Below are 25947 nucleotides of genomic sequence, written 5' to 3' on the forward strand. Positions count from 1 at the left end.
AAATCTCAAACACACAGTAACAGATGACCCAGTCAAGGTTTAGCAGTCCCACTAACTCCCAAATAGTATTAACTAATTAACTATGAGCCCAAGAAATTTTACCTCCAATAATAGATTCCATTAACTTTAACTTTATAGTGATAACAGTAAGAAATCTGTCCCAGTAAGTTCACAACGTAGAACAATTATCATATCCAAGTAGATGTTTCATAAGTGAACATTATACATGCAAATCAGTTTGCTTTTAAATACCAATACATAGAAAAATATCCCAAATTGCATATTGTCCATAACAGAAACATTTTCAAAAGGACAAAGAAAAACTATTATTTTCAGAAGCCCTTTAAATAACCTCAAGATGACCTAATACAATCAATTTAAAACTTATACAGAATGGTCCAAATACCACATAAGACAATCTGAAAGATTCTTTAAACTTTTAGAAATAATCCTACCAGAGTATGGATCACATTTATGACCATATTCCTCAAACAAGAAAACCATTATGTATCAAGAAACAAATTATTCAGTTAATTAACCTAAAAGTAAACCTGTCCCTTTAAATCAGTTTGCTGCACTGGCAGTAACTTGATTTAAAAAACAAACAAAGAAACAAAAACAAACAAAAAATTGGCTGAACACACTTAGTGGGGTGAGGGGAGGAGAGGATTCCATGTGGCCACCCTTTCCCTACTCCTGCACCCGTGGGACAAAAATTTCCTCAGGTTCCCCACTCAATTTCTTACACAGTAATCCTTCTCAAGATTTAGTCCATCAGTTTCTTTCAAGTCTATCAGATTCCCAAATTTTTCCTTCTTTCATGCTACATACTTAAACAATCTCCAACATCTTTCCTAACTAGATGCTCCATTGCTATAGTAGCAGGAAGCAATGGGGGGTGGATGAATTGAATCTTTATCTTTGAAGACAAAGGACTCTCTTCCCGTTTCTCTCTCCCCCATCTCTTCTTTCTGCTGCAACAAACCTTTCTCTTACTTCCTAAAATCATACAAACCTTTAATTGTTCCTACAAATCAATCCTTCATAAATCACCTGCATTTTTCTTTCCAGTTCTCTTCAAAACTTTTAAGATTCAAAATATAATGAATATAAAGCATAACTTACAATGTTAACAAATAAACTGAATCAAACCAAACTTTTTTTTTTTTTTTTTTTTTTTTTTTGCCTGAGTGTTTGTCTGACTAAAATTAGCATCTCTCATCTGTCCAGGTAGAACTTGAATTGTATTGCTCTTTCCCTTCCTCTTTAGTAATAAAGGTATCAATATTCAAACAAATTCAAAGAACTTATATTCAAAATAAACCAATCTAGCATGCAAAGGCAATAGCAAAATTATTTCCCACAATTTTCGGAATCATCCCAAAGTTCCTAATCAAATATTTTTCTACTGCCTGACTTCCAATCAGATAAGGTTTTATTGCCCTTTACTATAGCAGGCTCTGAAAACTCTTCAGCCCAGATTTTTTTTTCTTTTACTTACAAATTAGTACATCAGGTTAAAAAGTTTAGAATCACAAGCAAATTTTCAAATAACCAATTCCCAAATTTCTTAATCATTGTTCTTAAAACTTAACAGAGCTCTTCAACCAACAAAATAGACAGATAAATCACACAGAACACAGCACACATATAACTAGAAGAGTGCCCCAAATAGGCGCTCAGAATCAGATCAGACCAGATGTGTCTTCCAGACACCCAGGACTATCACATTGTGTCCTGTGGGGGTTGGCAAAGGGGCTTTATAACACTGCGTTCAGTTTACCCCACTTGCTACAGATACAGGAGTACTCACCAGACCAGACAGGTGACTGCAGGATAGTTAGGCATCTGGAGGGGCCTCTCAAAAATCTCATTAACCAGAACTGGCTTTTAGAATGCTCTATGCCAATTTTGGACCGAATTCAAAATTTGGGTCTCACTCACCTGGTCTGCAGAAAGAGATTTCTGGAAACTGGAACCAAGGAACATCTCTCTGTGGCCACCCCCTAGGATCCATAAACTTGCACTCCAGGGAGAGGGACTGGCTATCAGACTGAGGCAAAGGCTTATCTCGGTGGAACCTCCAAATGAAATAGTCCAGGAAATAAAATTCAGGACAGTCAAGGTGGTTGAAATTTAGAGAGCAGTTTGTTCACTGGCCAGGATGGATCTCTGGATCGAGTTCTGTCCCAAACCCAAATAGAGACAGGCCTATAAGCAAGTCTTGTTCTGTCTTGCGGTTACAACAGTGACTCAACTTCTCACACAAAAAGGGGGATGCTGGGGAGCTTACAGGATGTCTGACACTGTTAGGCAAGCATTCTGTCTGAACAAAAAAACCCCACTTCCCTTAATTTAGTTTAAGCAACATTTTCCTATAAGCCTGAGGCCCCTTGACCAAGGGATGAGGAGGCCAGTCTTTTGTCCATTTCACTCTTCATCACAAGACCATTGGAACTGGCCATTGTTGAAAAGAGTCACATCCATCAGAATTGATCATCATATAATCTTGTTGTGCTAGATGATTTTAACCAGTGATTTCCTGGTTCTGCTTACTTCATTTAGCATCAGTTCATGTAAGAATCTCCAGGCCTCTCTGAAATCATCTTGCCGATAATTTCTTATTGAACAATAATATTCTATAACATTCATATATCATAATTTATTTAGTCATTCTCCAACTGATGGGCATCCACATTTACTTGCCACTATGAAAAAGGCTGCCACAAACATTTTTACACATGTAGCTCCCTTTCCCTCCTTTATACTCTCTTTGGGATATAAGCCCAGTAGAAACATTGCTGGATCAAAGGGTTTGCACAATTTGATAGCCCTTTGAGCATAGTTCCAAATTATTCTCCAGAATCGCTAAATCAATTCACAACTTCACCAATAATGCATTAATGTCCCAGTTTTCCTACATCCACTCCAACATTCATCATTTTTTTTCCTGTCATTTTATCCAATCTGAGAGGTATGTAGTGGTACCTCAGAGTTATCTTAATTTGCATTTCTCTGATCAACAGTGATTTAGAGCACCTTTTCATATGACTAGAAATGGTTTCAATTTCTTCATTTGAAAATTGTCTATTCATATCCTTTGATCATATCTTGTTCATATCAGTTGGAGAATGGTTTGAATTCTTACAAATTTGAGTCAATTCTCTATATGTTTTAAAAATGACACCTTTATTAGAACCACTGAGTGTACATTTTTTCCAGTTTATTGTTACCCTTCTAATCTTGTCTGTATTTGTTTTGTTTGTATGAAAACCTTTAACTTAAGATCAAAATGATCTATTTTATGTTCAATAATGTGCTCTAGTTTTCCTTCTCCACAGATCAGAGAGGTAAATTATCTTTGAAGAGCTCTATTTTCTAAAAATTAATTTTCTTCATTTTGACAACATTCTTTGACAGAACAATAGAAAAGTTTCTTAAGTGTTGTGTGTTGTTAATTCAGCAGTTTGTTATGGTCATTGGACCTTACCCAAAAAACTGTCAAAGATCTATAATACAATATAGTAAAGGAATTATTATACTTGGTATTTCAGAGATGTTTTTGTTTAAGAACTGATTGTTTTCTTCTTATGTACAACTCACCCATACAATTTGCAAAGGATATAAAGGCTTCAGTAAGTTATTTCCAAGATTAGAAAGCATGCTAGGCATTCATAATTTCACTGTATGATTTCACATGGCTTCCTTGATATATCCAAAACAATTTTGAAAGGGGAAAATACTTTTTTAAAAAAGGCAAAATTCGAGGAGGCCGGGCGCCGGAGGGGGGAGGCGGCAACATTGTTGCAAGTTGAAGAAACTGACTGACAAGGGGCAAAGGATACACAGCGTTCCATCCGGGCTCGGGCCAAGGTGCCGGCCCCCTGCCCTCCAACTCTGCTCCCAAAGCCAGGCTACTCTTCTCTGGATTCCCACTCGTTCCCAAGTTCCCACTCCTGGGCCGTGCCGGCCTCGCTCTCCGGCTCTCCATGGATAATTTCCAAAAGGTGGAGAAGATCGGAGAAGGCACTTTCGGGGTGGTGTATAAGGCGAAGAACAAGTTGACTGGAGAAGTAGTGGCGCTGAAGAAAATCCGTCTGGACACTGAGACAGAGGGCGTCCCCAGTACTGCCATTCGAGAGATCTCTCTACTCAAGGAACTTAATCACCCCAACATTGTCAAGCTGCTGGATGTTATCCATACAGAAAACAAACTTTACCTGGTTTTTGAATTTCTGCATCAGGATCTGAAGAAGTTCATGGATGCATCTGCACTCACAGGCATCCCTTTGCCCCTCATTAAGAGCTACCTGTTTCAGCTTCTCCAGGGTCTAGCCTTCTGCCACTCTCACAGAGTCCTCCATCGAGACCTCAAGCCACAGAACCTCCTCATCAATGCTGAAGGCTCCATCAAACTGGCTGACTTTGGACTAGCCAGGGCTTTTGGAGTACCTGTTCGGACCTACACGCATGAGGTGGTAACCCTGTGGTATAGAGCACCAGAAATCCTCTTGGGTTGTAAATACTACTCAACAGCTGTAGATATATGGAGCCTGGGTTGTATCTTTGCTGAGATGATTACCCTTAGGGCTTTATTTCCCAGAGACTCTGAAATTGACCAGTTATTCAGGATCTTTCGGACACTGGGGACACCAGATGAGGTAGCTTGGCCAGGAGTGACCTCCATGCCTGATTATAAACCCAGCTTCCCCAAATGGGCACGGCAAGATTTCAGTAAGGTGGTACCTCCACTAGATGAAGATGGACGGAGCTTGCTGTCGCAAATGTTGCACTATGACCCTAACAAGCGTGTTTCAGCCAAGGCAGCTCTAACTCATCCCTTCTTCCTGGATGTTACTAAGCCTGTACCCCACTTGCGACTCTGAGCCATGATGTGCCCCTACCCCCCAATCCTGTTTTCACCTTCTAGGGTAGATCAGCCCTGGTCTGACTCCAGAGCTGTTTGAACTTAGATAGGGGTCAGGGGAAAGCCAATTTGGCTGCCTCCAACTCTCAACTTACCTTCTCACTTTTCCCACTCTACCCAGGTGGGGAATGAGAAGGATAGGAAGTGAAAAGGAGATTCAGTATTCAATGCACTTAAGCCAACATCTGCCTTCCACTGCCTCCTCCTAGGGCATGAGCAGTGAGACAGACTCTGCAGCCTCAGCTCCTGATCTATGCTGAGGGGGATGGACAAAAGACAGGACCTCAGGGCTCCCCACTGTCTGATAAACCACCCCCTACCTAGGACTTCTGTCTGGTGATGATTGTCTCCTGAGTTTGGGAGTGACACATAGGATTTTCAGCATACCCTCCCATCCTGCTGCTACTGTTTATATAGGACCTACTAGAAGCAGAGGGCTAGGTGGGAAGCTTTGAAAGAACATTCCACAGGGCCCCTTTTAAATAATTTGTGTATTTTTATTTTTGGGGGTGTGTGTGTATTTTGTTGTGAATTTTTTTTAAATGAAAATTAGATAAAAGCAGATTTTGTACCCTAGAATGCTCATCTCCCTTTACATGGTGGAACAATAAACACTTGGTCCCAGGAAGGGCTGCCACAGAACTACAGGCCCTACTTCCCCTTGTCTGCCCCCCTTCTGTCCATGTGGCACAAATGGAACTTGGGGTGAAGGATGGGGACAAAGAAGAGAGAAAGAATTGTTCTTCATCTTAATCCATGACTACTTCACTGCTGCCTTATGAGGGTGGGAGGTGTTTGATTTTTCCATCCCTTTTGGAATTGGCTTCTAGTTTCAGTTAACTATTGAGCATCTCTGCCTCCTATTCTCCAATGAAGGAAACTCAAAATTGGGGCAGAGGTTAAGGTTAGAAGTTATTTGGAGAATGCCTGAAATTTTTTTAAGGGAAGGTTATGACTGGGCAAAAGGAATGCCAGAGAATATTTGTTTAAAAGAAGGACATTGCTATTTATATTCCAGGTTGTATTTTTTTTTTTGTTTGTGTTTTTTTTTTTAAATCGGGGAGGAATTTTGCTGCCATGTGCACCTTTAGGGTTTTGTAAGGGAAATCTTTAAGAAAAACTATTTTTGTCATTTTTGTCTTCCTATGGTCTTGTGTGTCCTCACTCCCTACCCCCACACCCAATTCCTGTTAATGTTATTTGTAATTTAGTTTGTAATTCATTAAAATAAAGTTCCTAGTTTTATTAAAAAAAAAAAGGCAAAATTCAACATATTATACTTTGCTTATTTTTAGATAGATTTTGATTTTATATATACATATATATATATACACACAAATATGCATGAACATATGGAAACTCTCAGAGCAAAGAAAAAATACAGAATTTTCCAATAAATTTTGGCAAATTCATTTTAATTGCTAAGTTCTTCATATCTTTTTTATCTCATATCCATCAGTCAGCACTTTCTCAGATGGATTGTGAAGTTACAGAGCTCTCAGACAGATGAAGGTGATTAAAATTAGTTTTTCTATAATTTGGATTAAAATACTCTATCATAGGACATTGTAGTCTCTTTTCTTTATTTATGGAAATGGACAGAATTGCTTATGATCCAAAAATTCAGAGTCAAAATTTCCTGTTTTTCATAGGATCAAAGAATCTTCATGGAACTACCAACTCAAATATTTGGCTCAAAAAAGAATGTATATGTGTGGGTGGGGGGGAGATAAAGAGGTATAATTTATTTTCATAGGAAGAAATGATAACTTCATTAGAGAAATTCATGATTTTGAGAAAGTATGTGAAATATGATGGTGGGTTTCAATTTACAGAGGAGCAGCTCAGAGAGCTTGAGATATTTGTACAATCTTTACTGCTTTGTGTAGCAGCATGGTAGTTGGACCCAGGCTGGCATAAGTTCAAGTCTTACCTCAGATAAGTACAGTCCAAGTCACTTAATCTCTTAATTCTCTACAAGACAAATCTCTTACCTTCAAGGATCAGGTTTAAGTTAACAGGAAGCATAAGATATTCATGGGGTAGAACCATAATTTATTGAGTCAAAATCAATTATCTTACTTAGATTAAAAAAGTTTTTGACAGCTTTGGGGCTGGAAGACAAGTCTCCTGATGGAGTCCTCTTGTATCTTTAGACTGTGGTACCATTAGTTATCTCTTGAGGTTTGACTAGAATCTTCAAGTGGATCATGAATTCAATCATTAGCTTGTACTTGTTATTGATGGTGTGATGAATTGAGCAGTGGAGGAGCAAAGTATGGAATGTGAGAACATACTGGCAAAAGTGTCCTGAAGTTGAATGTTTTGGATATTAGTCAGTTAATAGACATTTATTAAGTATCTACTATGTTTTAGATACTGTGCTAAGCAGTAGAGATACAAAAAGAAGCAAATGAGTAAATATAAATAAATGTAAATGCATAAATATAATATATGTATATATATCTATATCTATCTATAGATAGATAGATAGATAGATAGATAGATAGATAGATATAGATAGATATATTAAAATCAGTGGCATCATCTTGTAAATAAATCACTAAGATTTAGACTGGTCAGTTTTTCTGATCAGATTGTCAATGTCCCTGACATTGTTAATGGATAGAACACCATATTAAGGACTTTAAAAATGTAGCATAGTGCCTGAGATATAGTAACTATTATTTACTAAATACTTAATAGCAAAAATAGGACTGCTTCAAGAATGACAATTAGTGATAGTTGTAACATTCAGTTAACTAGCTCTTTATGACCCCATTTAGGTTTATGAATGGCAACAAAACAACAAAAAAAGCCACTGGAGTGGTTTGTCATTTTTTTTTCCTCTAGCCTCATTTGACAGATAAGGAAACTGAGGGAAAACAGAGTTTCATGATTTACATAAGATCACATAGCTAATAAGTTCTCTATGGCCATATTTGAACTCATGAAGATGAGTCTTCCTGAGTCTATCCACTGTGCCACCTAGCTATCTGAATAACAGTAACAATAAATATTTTTATAGCTCTTTGAGATTTGCAAATATTATCTCTTTTTATCTTCACAACCCTGAGATATAGGTGCTATTATTATGTTTATTTCACAGATGAGCATGAGGCAGACAAAAGCTAAATGAGTTGCCCAGATTTATAAAGCATGTGAAGGTGATTTGAAATCTGGTCTTTTAAACTAGAGATTCAATACTTTATCCGTTGCAACATTTTTCTGCCTCTAATTGATTTGCAATCTTATTTTATGAACATTGTCTAAAATAGCTTTTTTTATCATGAAGGAGGGTTTTGTTTTCATTTTAGTCAGCAATTGTGGATAAAACAAAGTTAAGCAGTTTTTAATAACATCTTATTTTCTGTTTAAGTGGCACAATGGTTGCAGCTTTGAAAGAGATGAGGTGAGATTTTTCAAGACAGTTGTGAAAATCGAGTAAGGCTTCACCTACTTCAGAGTTTGAGTAGGCCTGAAGGACTTTGAGCATTGATTCAAGGGCATAATTGAGTCCCCTTCCGGTTATCCTCCCATGACACAATCTCCTCCCTATTTCAGTCAAATATGGGCAACTATGTACTTATTGGTCAAGTTGAATTTCTCGGGTAGCTGTTGCATTTAGAATGTAAGACTCTCAGCCAATGAGGATGAGGGTCAGTGGGGGGGAGGAGTGTTTTGCAGTAGGAATTAAAGGTGCTGTCTTGCCTACAGGAGGTGCTTCCTTCCTTCCATTGTCTGCTTGAGGGGTGGGACACCCGATTCTAGCCAGAAAGTACAATATACTTTGCTTTACTCTAGAGCTCTCTCCAGCTTTTTTATTAAATGGTGACCCCTCACCATTTCCATTCCACACAGTTTGGGAGCTTGTCTGGATCCTTTACTTGGTGAGTAAATGAACTCCTGGGTGCTAGTGGGGAGGCGCCCTGCCCTGATTTAGGCAGCCCGCCAGCATCCAGGGGCTTCTCCTTGCTCCCCAATGTAACATGGGACCAAAGTGGAGAAATTGAGAGCAAAGCAAAGGGAGAAACTCCACGGTAAAATCCGGACCAGTCAGTGGAGGACAAATCAGTCAAGCAATTTGCTGTGTAGCAACCCAGAGGTAAGCCTCTGTGAGTCCCTTATGTCTAGTTACAGATTCTGGAGGGGGTTCTGGACAGGATATAGGCTAGGCCTTCCTGGGTGACTGGGTCAATTGGCAACGATTGACATGTTTGGGCATTCTGGAATTTATATTCCATCCAAATTCAATGGGTGTGGCCCAGTCCCAGCCAGCCCTTGAGGAGAGAAATGAGAAAAATGATCAGAAAATACCGGTAGATAGTCCCTTGGGAGATACATTAAGTAATTGGAACAAACTGCCAAAATATGAAAAAAAAGAAAGAAAAAGATGATAAGGTATTGTTGTTTTGTTGCAGACTGGGTATGCCAAAAGAACTAAATGTGTACCTGAAAAAGAAGGGACAGGATTTAATTCCATCAGCCCTTCCAGGGCCTTCTGGGCCTGGGAGGAGAAATATGTCTATTTTGAATTCTCTCTTCTCACCAGAGGAGAGGGGATTAATGAAGTGCAGCTATGAAGGAGAAGGAAAGAAGAAACCCTCTAGCTGCTGGGGCACTTTCAGCTGACCAGAAATACCTGTTAGTAGATCCCATTTAGGATCAATAACCCTGTACATCGACAAGTATGTGGGATTGAGCGAGTGAAGGTGGTGGCGTCCTTCCTTTTCCTCCCATGTGTCCTGACTGCAGCAGGGCCACATGGGCCAGGGGAAAGAAACTGCTATTTAGTGAAATTCATTGCTTTAAATATGATGGCAAAAGTAGTTTTATATTATTGGGAATTTAAAGCTGTGTTTGGGATTTTAAGTTAAAATATGGGTTATTAAAAAAAAATTCTGGTAGCTTACCTGTGGGAGGTTGTAGTTGTAAATCCATCCCTACTTAGATGGTATATTGTTTTCTAGAGGTATTGGGTAATTTGTAACCGAGTTATGCCTTAAATATTTGTCAGTTCTGTTGGGCATGTATAAGTTTTATAAAAGTTATTTGTGAATCTTGAAGTTTAAAGTTTAAAAATTTTTTTTTTTTTTTTTTTTTTTTTTACTTAAAGACATGGGACAAGAAAGATTGATTTGCAAAAGCAATTAATAGTTTAAATGGAGCTATGATAAATTGAGGTTGGAAGCATGGTGGTGTGAGGGAAGGGTGACCACTTGGAGAGAGACCTTGTCAGGTTATCTAATCCCCCCCTCCCCCGCATTCAGTATGGTGGCATTTTAACCAGCTGCTTGCTGGTTTAGATATTAATTGCTTCGACTGTTTAAAGGAACAGTCTACATTTACATGGTGTTAATAACTAAATGTTTTATTTTTATTTTTCAAGTCTATAGCTGCTCTAAGGAGTTTGTTGGAACTGTAAGTTTTCTGAAAGCAATTCATTTCTACAAGCTCTCATCTGACTAAAGAAAATTATTTAATGTTTATTTACATGTGTGATAGTCTCCTTGTTTAAGAAATACTTTGATCTGATAATTTGATAGGGTTATTTGCAAAAATTTAATTATTCTTTTTCAGAATGAAAAGAGTATTAATGTTAAATCTGAAAGATCTGAAAGTTTCTTTTATGTGGAAACGGGATGGACAACATGAGATTTAGAATTTTTCTTTGTATTGAGTATTTTGAAGGCAAAATAATCTGTGTAATGTTAAACTTAGAACCATCTACTTAGATATGAAAGATATGTTGTATAATCTGTGAACTTTCTAGGATGAATCTTTTACTGTGAACTAGATTCACCTGAAAACCTTGATTAATGATAATTGCTGTAGGAAATAAAATCTTTTGGTACTGTAGCTAATATTTACTTGGAGTTTTGAATTCAGGTATGACTGTCTGCATGGGTCATCAAATTCCACCATCTGAAGGTGGAATGGTTAAAAATTAAGACAGTTACCTGAAGTAAAACTGCCTTAAATAAATCATGTCCTCTTACAGCAAATGTCTGTAATCAGAGCAAGTGGTCTGTGAGATATACAGTACTTGGGACCACTCCCACTTTGCCTTTCTTTTCTTTGAGACAAAGCTGGGAATCTCATCATGCCCTGAGTAGGCTAAGAATTTTTTTTTTTTTTTAAGGACCCTAAAAGTTAAACTAATCTGCCTAGTGCCTTTATACTATATGTATAGCAAGGCAGGGCAATCTCTGGAATCCCAATCCTAGACCCCTGACTATAGATCTATATTGTCTTTAGATGTGTTTTTCATGTTTTGCATGATCATGGAGTGGGGGGGCTATATGGAAAGAACTTTTGACACTCAAACAATTCCCCGTTAAATACGCAGAGAAAATGAAATGAAGGGGTATTCACTCCAGGTGAAGGAAAGGAGGCTTATAGATCAGCTACCCATGTTGCATTGCTGACTTTGCCCCTGACTAGTGGCTTTCCTTCCTAAAATATTAGATCCAGTAGCCCAAAGGATGGCTGACTTGTGTACAAGCAGTAGCAGTAACCACTCGGTAGAAGAGAGCAGGAAGCTTACCTTTGGAGGCAGTCTTACAGTAAGTATCCCACACCAAGTAAGAACAATTTTAAATCAGAGGGCTGGGAGATGGCTCACAGATTTCAGAATGTGGAAATATGAGGCAATACTATTAGAAAAGGATGATCTAGTAATCACCCAAGATCATAATCTTAATCCTGCTTCCTTTTTGTCCCCTGGAACAAAACCATCCCCAGAGAGGAACATTGTTGTTTAGAGATAATTGGTTTTCAAACAAAAGTAAGAGAGGATTTACAAGAATCCCCAAGACTTGGGGGAGTAAATTGGTTTATAGATTGTTCTTCTAGGATGGTAGATAGAGAAAAGAAAAATGGGTTTGTTTTGTGGATGGAGATAGAACTTCCACTGTTACCAATGACAGTCTACCTGCCTATTGGTCGGCTCAAACTTGTGAATTGTACGCCTTAAATCAAGTGTTGACGTCATTGAAGGACCAAGATGGGAATGTATATACACTGATTTGAAATATGCCTGGGATGTGGTGCATGTATTTGGAAGGATTTGGGAGGAAAGAAGGGTTTGTAAATAGTAAAGGTAAAGAACTGGTCCACTAGTGTATACTAGTCAGAGAGATACTGGAAAACATTCTGACTCCTAGGAATATAGCAGTAATACATGTAAAGGGACATCAGATGGGAAATTCTTCTGAGGCAAGGGGAAATAGATTAGCAGATGGGAAGGCCAAGGGAGCTAGAGACCAGGAGATTTGTGATATAATGGCCTTGATATCTGTACTTTCCCCTAGTCTACCCTCTCCCAGTTTAACCAGAAGGAAAAGAGAAGGCCTCAACTCTTGGAGCAGTTGAGAACTCGGAAGGATGATGGCTCTTGCCTGACAGCAGAGAGGTACTGACCAAAGCAAGTATGAGGCAGCTCCTTCAGCAATAGCACCAGGGCAGTCACTGGGATGTCCAAAGCCTGTGTGATGCTGTACTGACAAGGTATGTTTACCCCTGCCTATATACTATGGCCCAACACCTGGTGGACGGCTGTCTCGTTTGTCGAAGGACTAACAAGGCTATTCTACGCCAGATCCCATAAGGGGGATGACCTCCAGGAATCAGATTATTCCAAAGCATCCAGGTGGACTTTACCGAGCTGTCACCAGGGTCATCTCAAATACTTGCTGGTCATAGTGGACCATCTGACCTCATGGGTGGAGGCATTCCCCTCAGGCCGAGCAACTGCCTCGACAGTGAGGAAGGTCTTATTAGAACAAATTATTCCCAGATATGGAATGGTGGAGAGGATAGACTCGGATCAGGGAACACATTTTTCTGCCCAGGTATTGCAGAATTTGATTGGAGCCTTAAAAATCACTTGGGATCTCCATAGCCCTTGGCATCCTCCCTCTTCTGGGAAAGTAGAAACGATGAATCAAGAAATAAAACAGCAGCTGACTAAATTATCTTTAGAGACCCAACAACGTGAGACTAAATGCCTTCCTCTCGCTCTGGTTAGAATCTGAACCAAGCCACATAGAGATATTGGGCTTTCACCTTATGAACTATCGTATGGTCATCTTTTCCAGGCTTATCATGAGGGAAACTGGGACCCTATTTTAGAAACAAAGGATTTATTTCTTAAGAGATATGTTAAATCATTGCTAAGACATTTATGAGAACTTCAACAAAAAGCTCAGACTCCTCCTCTAGGTTTCCCTGTTCATAGAATTCAGGTTGGAGATTGGGTGTTGATCCGTTCCTGGAAGGATGAGAAGATGACTCTGTGCTAGGATGGACCCTACCAGGTGACACTGACCTCAGATACTGCGATTCGCACCCAGGAACAAGGCTGGACACACCACACCAGAACAAAAGGACCTGTGGCGCCACCTTTATCAGAGTGGACAGATGAAGATAAGGGAGACCTCCAATTACATAAGAGGAGGGGACCTCCACTGAATGGGAACACTGATTCTGAATCCAGTTCATTGTAACTGGATGACTTTTATTTTCTTACATTAATTATTTTGGGAATTTCACCTTAACTTCACAGTGTTATAATAGTTGAACCTCATGGGGCTTTCCCTGAGCTTTGGGTTTACCTATTTTCCTCATGATAGCCATAGAAACTAGACCTTTACTTTCCAGAGATGAGAACCAGTTCCTCCTGCTCATACAGAATATAGGGAGAACTTTTAACTTATCAAGTTGTTGGATCTGTGTTGGATCCCAATAATTGAACCAATGGCCATGGCCACTTGTCCCCTTAAGCCCAGCCTGGGCCCTTAGTAACCGATCCCAAAGGGAACATATACATTGGATACAGTTATCAATGGGGTTGGTATAATGTCACCCCAGGGACACCTGGGAAACATGGGACTCTGTTTCCCACATTTTGGAGTACCTCTAATCTAACAGATCAGTGGCCAGCTGCCAATTGTAGTTGGAGGAAGGAGCAAGGTTTATGGAAATGTCAGTATGTCACCTTTGCAGGGGGGGGGGTGAGGGGGGAGGCCCCTTAGGGATGAGAAACCAACAATATTCCCCTTTTACAAGGAATAGTTCAGACATATTTTCAAGGGAACAACCTGCTCTAAAGGGTCATTATTGAATCTGTGGCTTACCTGCCTATACTCACCTACCTCTTAATTGTACAAGGATTTGTTATATTGGACTAAGACCAAATTTTTCTTTCTTCCTGAACAGGCAAACCAATATTTAGGGATTCAGTTATACGATGATTTGGGAAGAGGGAAATGGAGTTTGGATACCTCCATTAGTCAGACTGAAGATGCAAATGGTTGGGGTGATGCCTGGCCTCCAGAAAGAATAGTTAAAGAGTATGGGCCAGCCACCTGGGCTCGAGATGGAAGTTGGGGATATAGAACCCCAATATATATGTTGAACAGGATAATTAGGCTTCAAGCAGTTGTAGGGATTTTCACCAATCAGATGGCTAAGATAACTAGATCTTTTGGCTGATGAAGCTACTCAAACTGGTGAGGTTATTTTAGAACACAGACTTGTGTTGGATTATTTGTTGGCTGAGGGAAGGGGAGTTTAGGCAAAATTAAATTTATCAACATGTTGTATAAAGATTGATGACAATGGAAATCTAGTAAAAGAAATCACTAAGAACATTAGGAAACTTGCTCATGTACAGACTTGGACCTCACAGTTCAATACTTCTTGGTGATCCTGGTTCGGGAAAGCTGGTGGAAGCAGCTCCTTTGGCTTGGCCTTATAGCCCTTAGTGGTGTTATATTACTCCCTATTTGCATCCCTTGTTGTTCCGATTAATAACCAGAATTGTCCAAAACTCATTATCTGGAATGATTAGGTTGGAAGAGAAAGCTGAAGGGTCTGTTAGATGGATGTTGTTAAAAGGGCAAGGGTGGAGACAGTGGCCCAAGGCCAACAGGAACTAGAAGGGGATGAGGAATTCGATAGGGAATGTGAAATTATGTTACAAAAATTTGAAGAGATCTCAGTGTACAAATAGGAGGGACTGAATGAGATGAAGTGAGATCTTTCAAGACAGTTGTGAAAATCGAGTAAGACTTCATCTACTTCAGAGTTTGAATAGGCCTGAAGGACTTTGAGGATTGAGTCAAGGGCATAATTGAGTCCCCTTCCTGCTATCCTCCCATGTCATCATTTTCTCCCTATTTCAGTCAAATATGGGTAACTATGTACTTATTGGTCAAGTTGAATTTCGCGGGTAGATCTTGAATTTAGAATATAAGACTCTCAGCCAATGAGGATGAGGGTCAGTGATGGGAGGGGGTGTTTGCCTTAGAGATTAAAGATGCTAATCCTGCCCACAGGAAGTGCTTCCTTACTTGGATCGTCTGCTTGAAAGGTGGGACACCCGATTCTAGCCAGAAAGTACAATATACTTTGCTTTGCTTCTAGAGATTTCTCCAGCTTTTTTTTTTTTTTTATTAAATGGTGATCCCTCACCATTTCTCTACCACACAGCTTCAAAAGAAAAGAATTCCATATGATTGTCAAAGAAATCATCTACCCAGGTCATTGAAAGGCAATAAAAATAGTGAAGAAAACTTGGGATAAGTTTTTGGAAGATCTAGCTGCAATCCTAGATCACTATTTGACCCTGTGATAGAATTTGGTAAGAAACATATATTCTTATCTTCTGAGAGCCTCCAATGACTAGGACTTAAGCCTAGACTTTTGCATAAGACTCTCCTCAAGGAAAGGGAGAGATGGTGTTTACTTACTGTATGAGATAAGAGGAAGCAGTGGGGATAAGTGTTATTCTGATTTCTTGTTTTGACAGAGGACACCTCTGGCTCCCACTCTCTTCAAGGAGAAGCCCTTAGAAGAAGAGTAAGATTCTGGCATCTGAGTCAGGATCTGAAGCACATCTCTATTTCCAGCTTCTAGAACTAAATAATTTTAATTTCCCTTTGGGGGAGATTGGAAATTCTCTTTTTCTGTTCAGTCTCAAGAAATATTTCTCTCCTGTATACTCTTTGTATTTTCTGAAATATTCTAATCTGAATAACTTCTTTGATTTCTGTTTGTTTCTTAGAATGGATAGAGATTTATTTATTATTCTTCAGGCGTGATCGTCTTTGTAAAAGAAGCCTTTGGTAGGAAAGAAGTCAAATCTTCTGATATAGCTTGGCTCATATCTTCCTCCTTAAGAGATAGCAACAAAAAAAAAAGTGTCTTTAATGTAAAAATTATTTTCTTTAGACTAACAACACTTGTGAGAGGCAGATAGGTTTAATTCTAAACCTATACTTCTAGTATGGGCCAGTGTTATAGCCCCAGTCCCCTTACTCTCTTTAATGAAGGAATCAAAGTCTCCCTAGGACTGGAATTGTGGTGATTCCAGAGATATGTAGGTATGTTTTCTTGTAAACCAGATTTGTTCAGAACCATATGATATATTATAATATACTACATGGGCCATACATATTCTTATACTCAGATTTTCTTTTGTATAAAAAATAATAATTTTTCAGGTTCTCCTTATTTCTTATACACAGAAAAAATTAAGATAATGAAATAATATTGAAAATTGTCAAAGACATTATCATCCTATACTTAGAAGAGTCCCTGACAAACAGAATTAATTACTAAATATTCTCTTCCCTTTCTTTTCTATGCTTCCTTTTTTCTTTCCTTTCCTTCTCTTGCTTTACCTTCCCTTCCCTTGCCTTTCCTTTACTTGCTTTGTCTTTCCTTCCTTTATCTTGTTTTGCCTTCCTTTCCTTTTGCATTGCCTTTTCTTCCTTTCTTTCCCCTTGCTTTACTTTTCCTTCCTTTCTATTGACTTCCCTTTTATAATATATCTAACCATGTCACTTCCCTACTCATAAAACTACTGTGGCTCCCTATATCCTTTAGGATAAAATGAAAACTGTGCTTTCAGGCATTTAAAGAATTCCAAAATCTGGCTCTAACTCATTAATGGGACTATTTTCTACTCTCCATGGAGGAAATTCCATTTCATCCTTTTGTTCTTTTTTGTATCCAGGATATTATTACTTGCTCTTGGAACTCATTGTTTCCTGACCTCACCTCTTAAAGTTTCTAGTCCAATTTAAGACTCAGCTCAAATGCCACCTCCAAGTTGCTGAATTGTTCCTTATTTACTTTGAATGTGTCTTGCACTTAATTATTTGCTTAATTACAAGATGATCAGCATCACTCCCTCAATAGAATAAAGGTTCTGGCTTGATTTCCATCCCTTGCCGGAGTTCAATAATGATTAGTTAAAATGAAATGAACTATTGGTGAACCTTTTATTCTTAAGAGATTTCTTCTAAATCCTGGACTTCATTTAGAACCAATATTATTACACTGCACTATATTTAATTTGCAGACACATTTATGCCATAAGCTTATTGTTTTTGTATAACCACATGGTCCAGGATTTAAATTCTGGGTTTACAAGGACCAGATACAGTCTTTGAGACATTTTCTTACAAATCATTCTTTTGGGCTTTTGGTTCCTACTCAAGGTTTCCCATGGGAACATTGGCTCATTTTGTCCCCATCCTAAGTTTTTCCTAGGGTAGTTAGATAGGTGACCCTAGAGTGCTGGGCCTAGAATTAGGAAAGTTCATCTTTTTTAGTTTGAATCTGGTTTCAAACATTTAAACACTTACTAACTATGTCACCCTAGGCAAGGAACTTAATACTATTTGCTTCAATTTTTTCATTAGAAGAATGACCTGGAGAAGGAAATGGCAAACTACTCTATCTAGTATCTTTGCTTTGAAATCCCCAATGGGGGTTTTTCATAGATAGTCTTATAAGACACCACAAAAGTTTTCTTGAGGATTTTACTTGTGTCTGAATTTATGTGAAAAAAAGTTGTAATGCTGGAGAAACTGAGGCATGATAGAGATTAGAGAGTTTTTAATATTTATTTGAAAGGGAGATATTTTTTAAGACCAAATGGATCCATGGTTTGGTCCCAGGGCTGAATGAGACTACCAAGAATTCAGCATCCACAGCCAATGTGAGTTCTCCATGACATATTTATACACAGTAGCTAAACAAAGGCAGGGGGTAGAGTCCAAACTCTGGTGAGCAGGAATCTCTAGGCAGAAACCATTAATCTGGTTCTGACAGGTTGGGGAATAGGATCATAAATTCTAACAAACTGGGAGTTAAGAAAGTGTCTGGCTAGAGACAGAAAGTCTGGACTCCCCCTTTTTGAATTTACACATTGACAATTTATAACCTTAGGGCAAGTAGCCCTGAGTTATATTAGTCTTAATGAACTGGAGGGGGCTGATGTAACTAAGGGGATTGAGGCAGAACAATTAAGGAAACTGAGGCAGAACAATTTAGGAAAATTGAGGCAGAACAATTAGGGAAACTGGGGCAGAACCAATTTAGGGAAACTGAGTCAGGACAATAAAAGAGAACTGTGACACAACAAAGTAAAGAATTTTTAACTCCCATCTAAGCCTAAGGTGTGCTGTCCCCTTATGATAAACACAGCAATTTAGAGATGATAAGAGTGTATTTTTGCATAAAAGAAAATATTAGTATAAAGTATCAAATCATAAGATATTGTCATTGTTATAGATGAAATTTTTGATACTTTTGGAAATGGAAATAACTTTATTTTAATATATGTTACTAATATATATATTACATGTATGAATGAAAATGTATAATATATATTATATATAGGCATATATAATATATATTATTATTACATGTATGAATGAAAAACAGTATTTCAGAAGGATTTGGACAGTTTTTGGAACAGGAAAAGTTTGTGATATGAAAATTACATAGAATGATGTCTTTCTTGCTTGTATGAAAATTGTAAAATTTTTTAAAAGGTAAAGAAAATTCTTTTGTTAATAAAAATTAGAGAAATATGAATGTGAAGAAATGAAGTTCCAAGTTATAAAGCGTTAGTTATCTTATATATGGTTGTTTTATGACTAAAGAGGATAAAATGATAATAATGAAAAACCATATAAAGACAGAAACTAAAGTATGAATAAAGAAGGAAAATTTATTTGAAATAAGGAAACTTGGGAAGTTGTTTCTTTTTAAGAAACTTTGTGATGCAGAGGTAAAGAGCAAGAGCATCCTGAGTAGATGGGATGACCAGTGCAAAGACACAGAAATAGAAGAATTTTGATTATTTTTACATAGAAGGATAAAACTGTTAGTGCTGAGATAACAGATCATTGTAATTTGGTTCCCTGGTTGTTAATTTTAATCTGAGATGCGGCTCCACCTCCAATAGTCTGTTCCTTTTTTTCTACGTAATGTCTACAAATGCTGAAAAAGCAACTTCACATAAATATGAAGTTGGAAAAGGCAAGATGTATTTCAGAACTTTTTCTGTTAAAACAAGATACACATGTTGCATTTGTAACCAGAATGATGTTAAAGTACACTCCTTATGTTTATTTTTCAAGAATCCATCTGAAGCCAATTCCAACAATTGCTCTTTTTCTGCATGCGACAAACCTTCTGGCCTGGATTTATATTTTATTATGAATAATTTTATTTTTGTTTATTATGATTTTGTGTATACTAAAAAAAGAAAAATAAATGTTTTGATTGTTATTAAAATACATCCATTTTTTTGGATGATGGGTATTCAGTGTTACAAAAATTATAGAAGGGGTACATAAATGTCAAAAGTTTGGGAAACACTGATCTAGACTATGTCTCTTATAACCATCTCCTATGGTCTAAGGGAAGATGGTAAATCATCAGCCTTGACCTGATCCCTTATTTATTCCAATTCCAGAGGAACACTAGTTCAAAAGTCATGCAAATATGTCTCCCCTACCCTTAAACTAACAAAACATTCCAACAAAAAAGCAAAAGGAGATTCAAAAACCACTTTTTATCCTTTCTCATCTGCTCACCAGGTGAGTCTTTCCCTAGATTGTTTTCATAGACATACTTCTTAGTTCTAAACCAGTTACTACTAGACTACAACAAGATAACCCCTTGAAATCAAATTAGATGTGTCTTCTATGGGAGTGAGAATAACCATGAAATCCTAGGGGAAGTAATGTGATGTAGTAAAAAGAACAATAGTCAGGGAATCAAAAGACCTGTTATCTAGTCTTGATGCTACCACTTGTTAATTATATGAAAGTTTACTCAGATTTTCTGGATTCTGTTTCTTCATATGAAAAACAAGGCAGTCTGATCAGAAAATTCCTCTCAGATTTACTATACCAGAATTCTATAAAATCAGAAACAGAAAAAATAACAAGTACAAAGCTAATGACTTTAATTATAAGCACATAATTATATAAATCTATCAATTAGTAAAAATGTAAAAAGTGACTGCAGCTAGGAGCTGGGACTATGAAGATAAAAATTAAATAATCACTACCCTCAAGGAGCTTACAAATTTTCAGGAGAGACAACACATGCTTAATGAGTATATGCAAAATATATATAAACTAAATGCCAGGTAAAATTTTGGAGAAGGTGCTAGCAGCTGGGATTAGGAAGGAAAAAAGAAAATAAGCACTTATTAAGTACCTACTGTATGCCAGGCACTGTACTGAGTGCTTTACAAGTATGGGAAACTGAGGGAGACTGAAATTAAGTGACTAACATATAATCAAACAGCTAGTGAATTTCTGAGACTAGATTGGAACCAAAGTTTTCTGATTTGAGGCTCCATCCATATGACACCAACAAGGCTCTTTGTACAAGGTAATGCTTGAATATAGTTTTGAAGGAAATGAAATTCCAGGAGATATTACTTGTATAGGACATGTATTGCTCATGTAGATTATGTATATATCCACGCGGCTTTGTCTAAATGCGGCTGTGAATTGCTAAATTTGTAATCTCACTTGCCTCTCTAAAATAGGAGAATTAGATTATTGAAAGGAGGGTAATAGGAGATTGAGACCATAACAAAGATCTGCCCCCTCTCCCCCACAGAGAGGGAATACCTGAATAGACTTATAACTCTCTGTTGCCTGTTTATTGCTAGGGGATAATGATTTTTAGTTTCAAGCTGATTTTTCTGATTGCTAGCACTTAATGAGGAAGGACAGCCCCAAGTTAGATCTGAAGGTTTGATTCCTTTCCCACCAAACTCTAGTTACACAAAGACCATCCCAATGGTGAATAATGAAGAAACCCATTTGTGCAAGCCAAAAATAAAAATCAGAGAAATTATATAGCATACAATACATAAAGTAAATATCATTGGGAATGAGATACTTCAGCTTACTCTAGTCCCAGTGTAGTCTCAGAAATTCTCTTACATTACTAGTGCCAAGTTAGGAATTGGGCACATATTAGCTTCTTTCCAAAGTCTTTCTCTTTTTCCAGAGGTTTCTTCCTGTAAAGATCCTGGAAGCACATATTTCTGATCTATAAGTCATAAGAACAATTTTTTTCACTCAAACTCACCAATTCCACCCATCATGCAAGCATGGTGTGTAAAATCATCATTCTTTCCACCTATGAGGAGTCTTATGCAAATTCATAGGCTTAAACCTCAGGTTAAACTTGCATTGATTTCTTTGAGAATCTTTGCTACATTATCATTTAACAATTATAACAAAACTCTTCTTTCATGGATTTGCAATAAAAGCTACTGTATTTTTTCTTCATAAACTCAGGGATGGGGAAGGAAAGATCTCTTTGGCAGGGACCACCAATATGATTGCTGCTTTTACTCAACTCAATTATTATCTTTCATATTAATGCTATACAGAGACTTGGCTTTTTCCTCATGTTTCTATTGTTCCCCAAACATACTTCTTTAAAGCATTTCTGTGTGATTTAGTGTTCCTTAGTTCCTCCATTTTAGTTTTTGGGCAGTTATTCAGTTCATGGTTCTCTGCTATCTATTCTTAAATCTCAGGATGATTCTAGTTTTACTGAAGTTTTGGGAAAGGCATTTTAATGAAAAATTTTGACTCAGTGAACATTTATTTGGCATCAATGACTATTAAACATAGTCCTTTTATGTAATAAATATGTGTATATATAATATATATATGCATGCATACACACATACACACCCCCACACACACACACAGACACACACACACACACACACACACACACACACACACACACACACACACACACATATATATATGTCTGCATTAGATATTGTGAATTATTTTTAAAAATTCCTTCAAAAAGCAAATGTTCTAGTAGGTTCTATATGTATATAATTGATATTAGATGTCCATAACAAAAGTCAGAACAGAAAGTAGAAGAGATAAAAATTCTGCAGGATTTCAGAGGAGGATCAGTTTGAGAGGCATTTAGTTATAGTAGAAAATGCACAGGCTTCGTGGTCAAAGGACTGGACAAATCTGGATCAAATTTCTCAATGACCTTCAGTTTTCTTATCTGTAAAATCAGAGCATTGAGCCAGATAGCCTCTCATGTATACTCTAGTTTTAAAACCCTAATACAGATTTCACAATTCTGTGATTTGGTTATTATATATTTCTCTCTGTGTATCTGTGTAACAGGTCACTCTGAGCATTGAAGGGGAGTAGAATTTAGGAAAGGGAAGTGGAGAGGATATGAAGACACTTTTTATAAAAAGAAACAAAATCAAAGAAAACAAAATAGACAAGAAAGTCAGCTTCTTTTAGGAGATCAGTAGCATAATTTAATTGGAGCACAGTATCTATAAGGAATGCTTGGGGGGGAAGTTGAAAAAGCTAAGTTCAGAATAGATTGGGGGGAGACATGCAATCAGTGGAATTTAAATTCTGATTAGAACAGAAATGATAGAAGATGTGTACTTTAGGAAAGGCTGATGGTTATTTTTAAATTTTTAGAAGCAATTTGTGGCAACTTCTATATTTTTTCATCCTTCAAAATTAGGTGACAGTTATTTTTCTTCTTTTTAATGGACTGTGTTTATATGATTCAAAAGGATTTTTTATTTTGAAATAACTGTTAAATTATATAGAGGGTGTAGATGCTCCTATTTCCTTACATATAACTTTTTGACACCATTAAAATACATCCATTGACAATTTGGTTTATATTACATAAAAACCTTTACTTAGCTAGTTCTCTTATTAACTTAACAAGATATTGGTAAAAAGAAGTCAGCCAAACTATTGACTGTAGCAATAGGATAAAAAGATTTAAAGATGAACTCTCAAGTGTGAAGCCATTGCCATGTTCCATTTTCTAAAGTTAACTTCTGTTTGTTGGTGTGAATTAGGCAGGTTGATAAAAAAAAAAAAAAAAATCCTGAACAAGACAAAATATGTCAGTATATAAGAATAATTGTTCTCTTGAGAAATTAGCTATAGTGAATAAGTAGAATTGAAAGAAAAAAGAATTAATAAAACATTTAAAATACACTGAAAAAAACAAAATAAGTTCAGAAGGGCAGTCTTTGCTTTTTAAAAACTTCCATTCTCCTACCTTCAAGTGAAGGTATTTGTACACACAAATGTACTTCATTTAAGAAATAGCTCATTAATAGATAAGTACTACAGTTTACAGTTTCCCCTGGGATTGCTACCAGAACAAAAGAATATATCTTTTCCTGACATGATTGCTTTTCCAACAACATACATATAGATACCCCACCAATAAAAATAAATGAGTTCAAATCAAGACTCAATTACTTGACATTTACTAATCATGTGACCATGAGAAAGTCTCTTAACCCCAATTGTCTTGCCTCCCCCCCCCAAAAAAAAAAAAAAAAAAGCAAAATGAAGTGTAAAGGATTAAGTAAAAGTAGCTATAAATTGTTATCTGGAGTGAGAATTAAGTGGAGAGAAAAGGGAGAATCAAGGGGGTTCAGAAATTATGAAATACATGTAATCTTAGGTAACAGATTAAAAACACACACATACACACACACCACGAAGAACAACTTCAATTACCTGTCTACACTGCATAAATTCACTAGGCAATTGCTTAACTTCTTGCTTGGGTTTGTCTATGCACATGTGACCAGTGGGAATTTTGGGTCTGAAGGGTTCTTCTACTAGAGTTTACAAATTTACAATAGTGAAGTTTTTTTTTTTTTTTTTTTTTTTTCTTTCATGCCAGTAAAGGGGTTAGACAATAAATGTCTATTATTCAAAATAACTGTGGCAGTTTTATAAGGCCTGCAAGTGTATATTTCCCAGTCTGTTTCTCCTTAAATAACTAAGAATTCAAAAATAACCAATAGCTTGACCCCTTAAATCATAAATTGGATAGGATCACCATTAAAGTACATTGTAAATGTGTTTCCCATTATTTAGTTCATTTAACATGTTCAGCAGTGAGCATTCGGATATTTTGAGTCTTTTTTTTTTTTTTATGTATGTGTTTTCACAGAAAGCATTTTTCAGGCCACAGGGTTTTTTAAAAGACTAGAACACAACTGGAATAGTAATAGGTCATTATTAACCATCTGGATGAAAGATAAAGAACATGGGAGATTTAATACACTTAGAAATAGTTTGATTTTATATTCAACATTTGGATATTCATAATTGTTCAGGGCTCACATATAATATTCAGTCTAAAGAAGAAATAATATGTTGGTAGACCATTTCAAATGTCAAGGAGAAAGTGACTTGAGTTGAGGTTTATAATGAAAAATGGTGTCCTGAAGTTTGGAAAGGAAACACAAACAAATAAATAGTGAGGACATGAAAAAAAAATCCATGCCAACATGTATGTCTAATATATATTATTTTTATTTTCTTCTAATATAGGATCTACTGAATAATGTAAGTTTATAGTTATTAAGATCTACCTCATAAAATGTGACAAAAATGCCTTGTGAACCTTGAAGCACTATTTAAATGTGAATTATTATTGTTTATCATCATCATCATTATCCACATTTTTATTCTCCTTTAAAACTTTTTTAATATCTCAGGCTTTGATTAAGAATAAATTTCTTATCTATTTTTTTTTTTTTTTTGGTGAGGCAACTGGGGACTTATTCAGGGTCATACAGTTATTTTGACATGTTTTAAAGAAACATACACAAAGCAAGAAAATAGCATCCTACTAATTCCTAAACTGAGAAATGTATTACAGTATCTAGAATAGAATGGCTTGCTATCAAATGCTGCTGCCATGTTGGAGATTTCTGTGCAGAGGAAATATTGTTTTGATCACAGACTTAAGTGGACCTTATCACAACCAATTATTTTTTATTTATTTATGTATTTATTTATTTATTTATTTTATTCATTTTTCCAAATTATCCCCTCCCTCCCTCCACTCCCTCCCCCCGATGGCAGGTAATCCCATACATTTTACATGTGTTACAATATAACCTACATACAATATATGTGTGTAAATACCATTTTCTTGTTGCACATTAAGTATTAGCTTCCGAAGGTATAAGTAACCTGGGTACATAGACAGTAGTGCTAACAATTTACATTCACTTCCCAGAGTTCCTTCTCTGGGTGTAGTTATTTCTGTCCATCATTGATCAACTGGAAGTGAGTTGGATCTTCTTTATGTTGAAGATTTCCACTTCCATCAGAATACATCCTCATACAGTATTGTTGTTGAAGTGTATAGTGATCTTCTGGTTCTGCTCATTTCACTCAGCAACAGTTGATTTAAGTCTCTCCAAGCCTCTCTGTATTCCTCCTGCTGGTCATTTCTTACAGAGCAATAATATTCCATAACCTTCATATACCACAATTTACCCAACCATTCTCCAATTGATGGACATCCATTCAACTTCCAGTTTCTAGCTACAACAAAAAGGGCTGCCACAAACATTTTGGCACATACAGGTCCCTTTCCGCTCTTTAGTATTTCTTTGGGATATAATCCCAGTAACAGCAATGCTGGGTCAAAGGGTATGCACAGTTTGATAACTTTTTGGGCATAGTTCCAAATTGCTCTCCAGAATGGCTGGATTCTTTCATAACTCCGCCAACAATGTATCAGTGTCCCAGTTTTCCCACATCCCCTCCAACATTCATCATTATTTGTTCCTGTCATCTTAGCCAATCTGACAGGTGTGTAGTGGTATCTCAGAGTTGTCTTAATTT

General features: G+C 37.0%; 1 pseudogene; it reads left to right on the plus strand.

Annotated features, from left to right (window-relative positions):
* Positions 1–3822: 3822 nt before the first annotated feature.
* LOC141545885 (cyclin-dependent kinase 2 pseudogene) lies at positions 3823–6185 on the plus strand (annotated as a pseudogene).
* Positions 6186–25947: the final 19762 nt, after the last annotated feature.

The sequence above is a fragment of the Sminthopsis crassicaudata genome, chromosome 6 (genome assembly GCF_048593235.1).
Source record: "Sminthopsis crassicaudata isolate SCR6 chromosome 6, ASM4859323v1, whole genome shotgun sequence".
Lineage (NCBI taxonomy): Eukaryota > Metazoa > Chordata > Mammalia > Dasyuromorphia > Dasyuridae > Sminthopsis > Sminthopsis crassicaudata.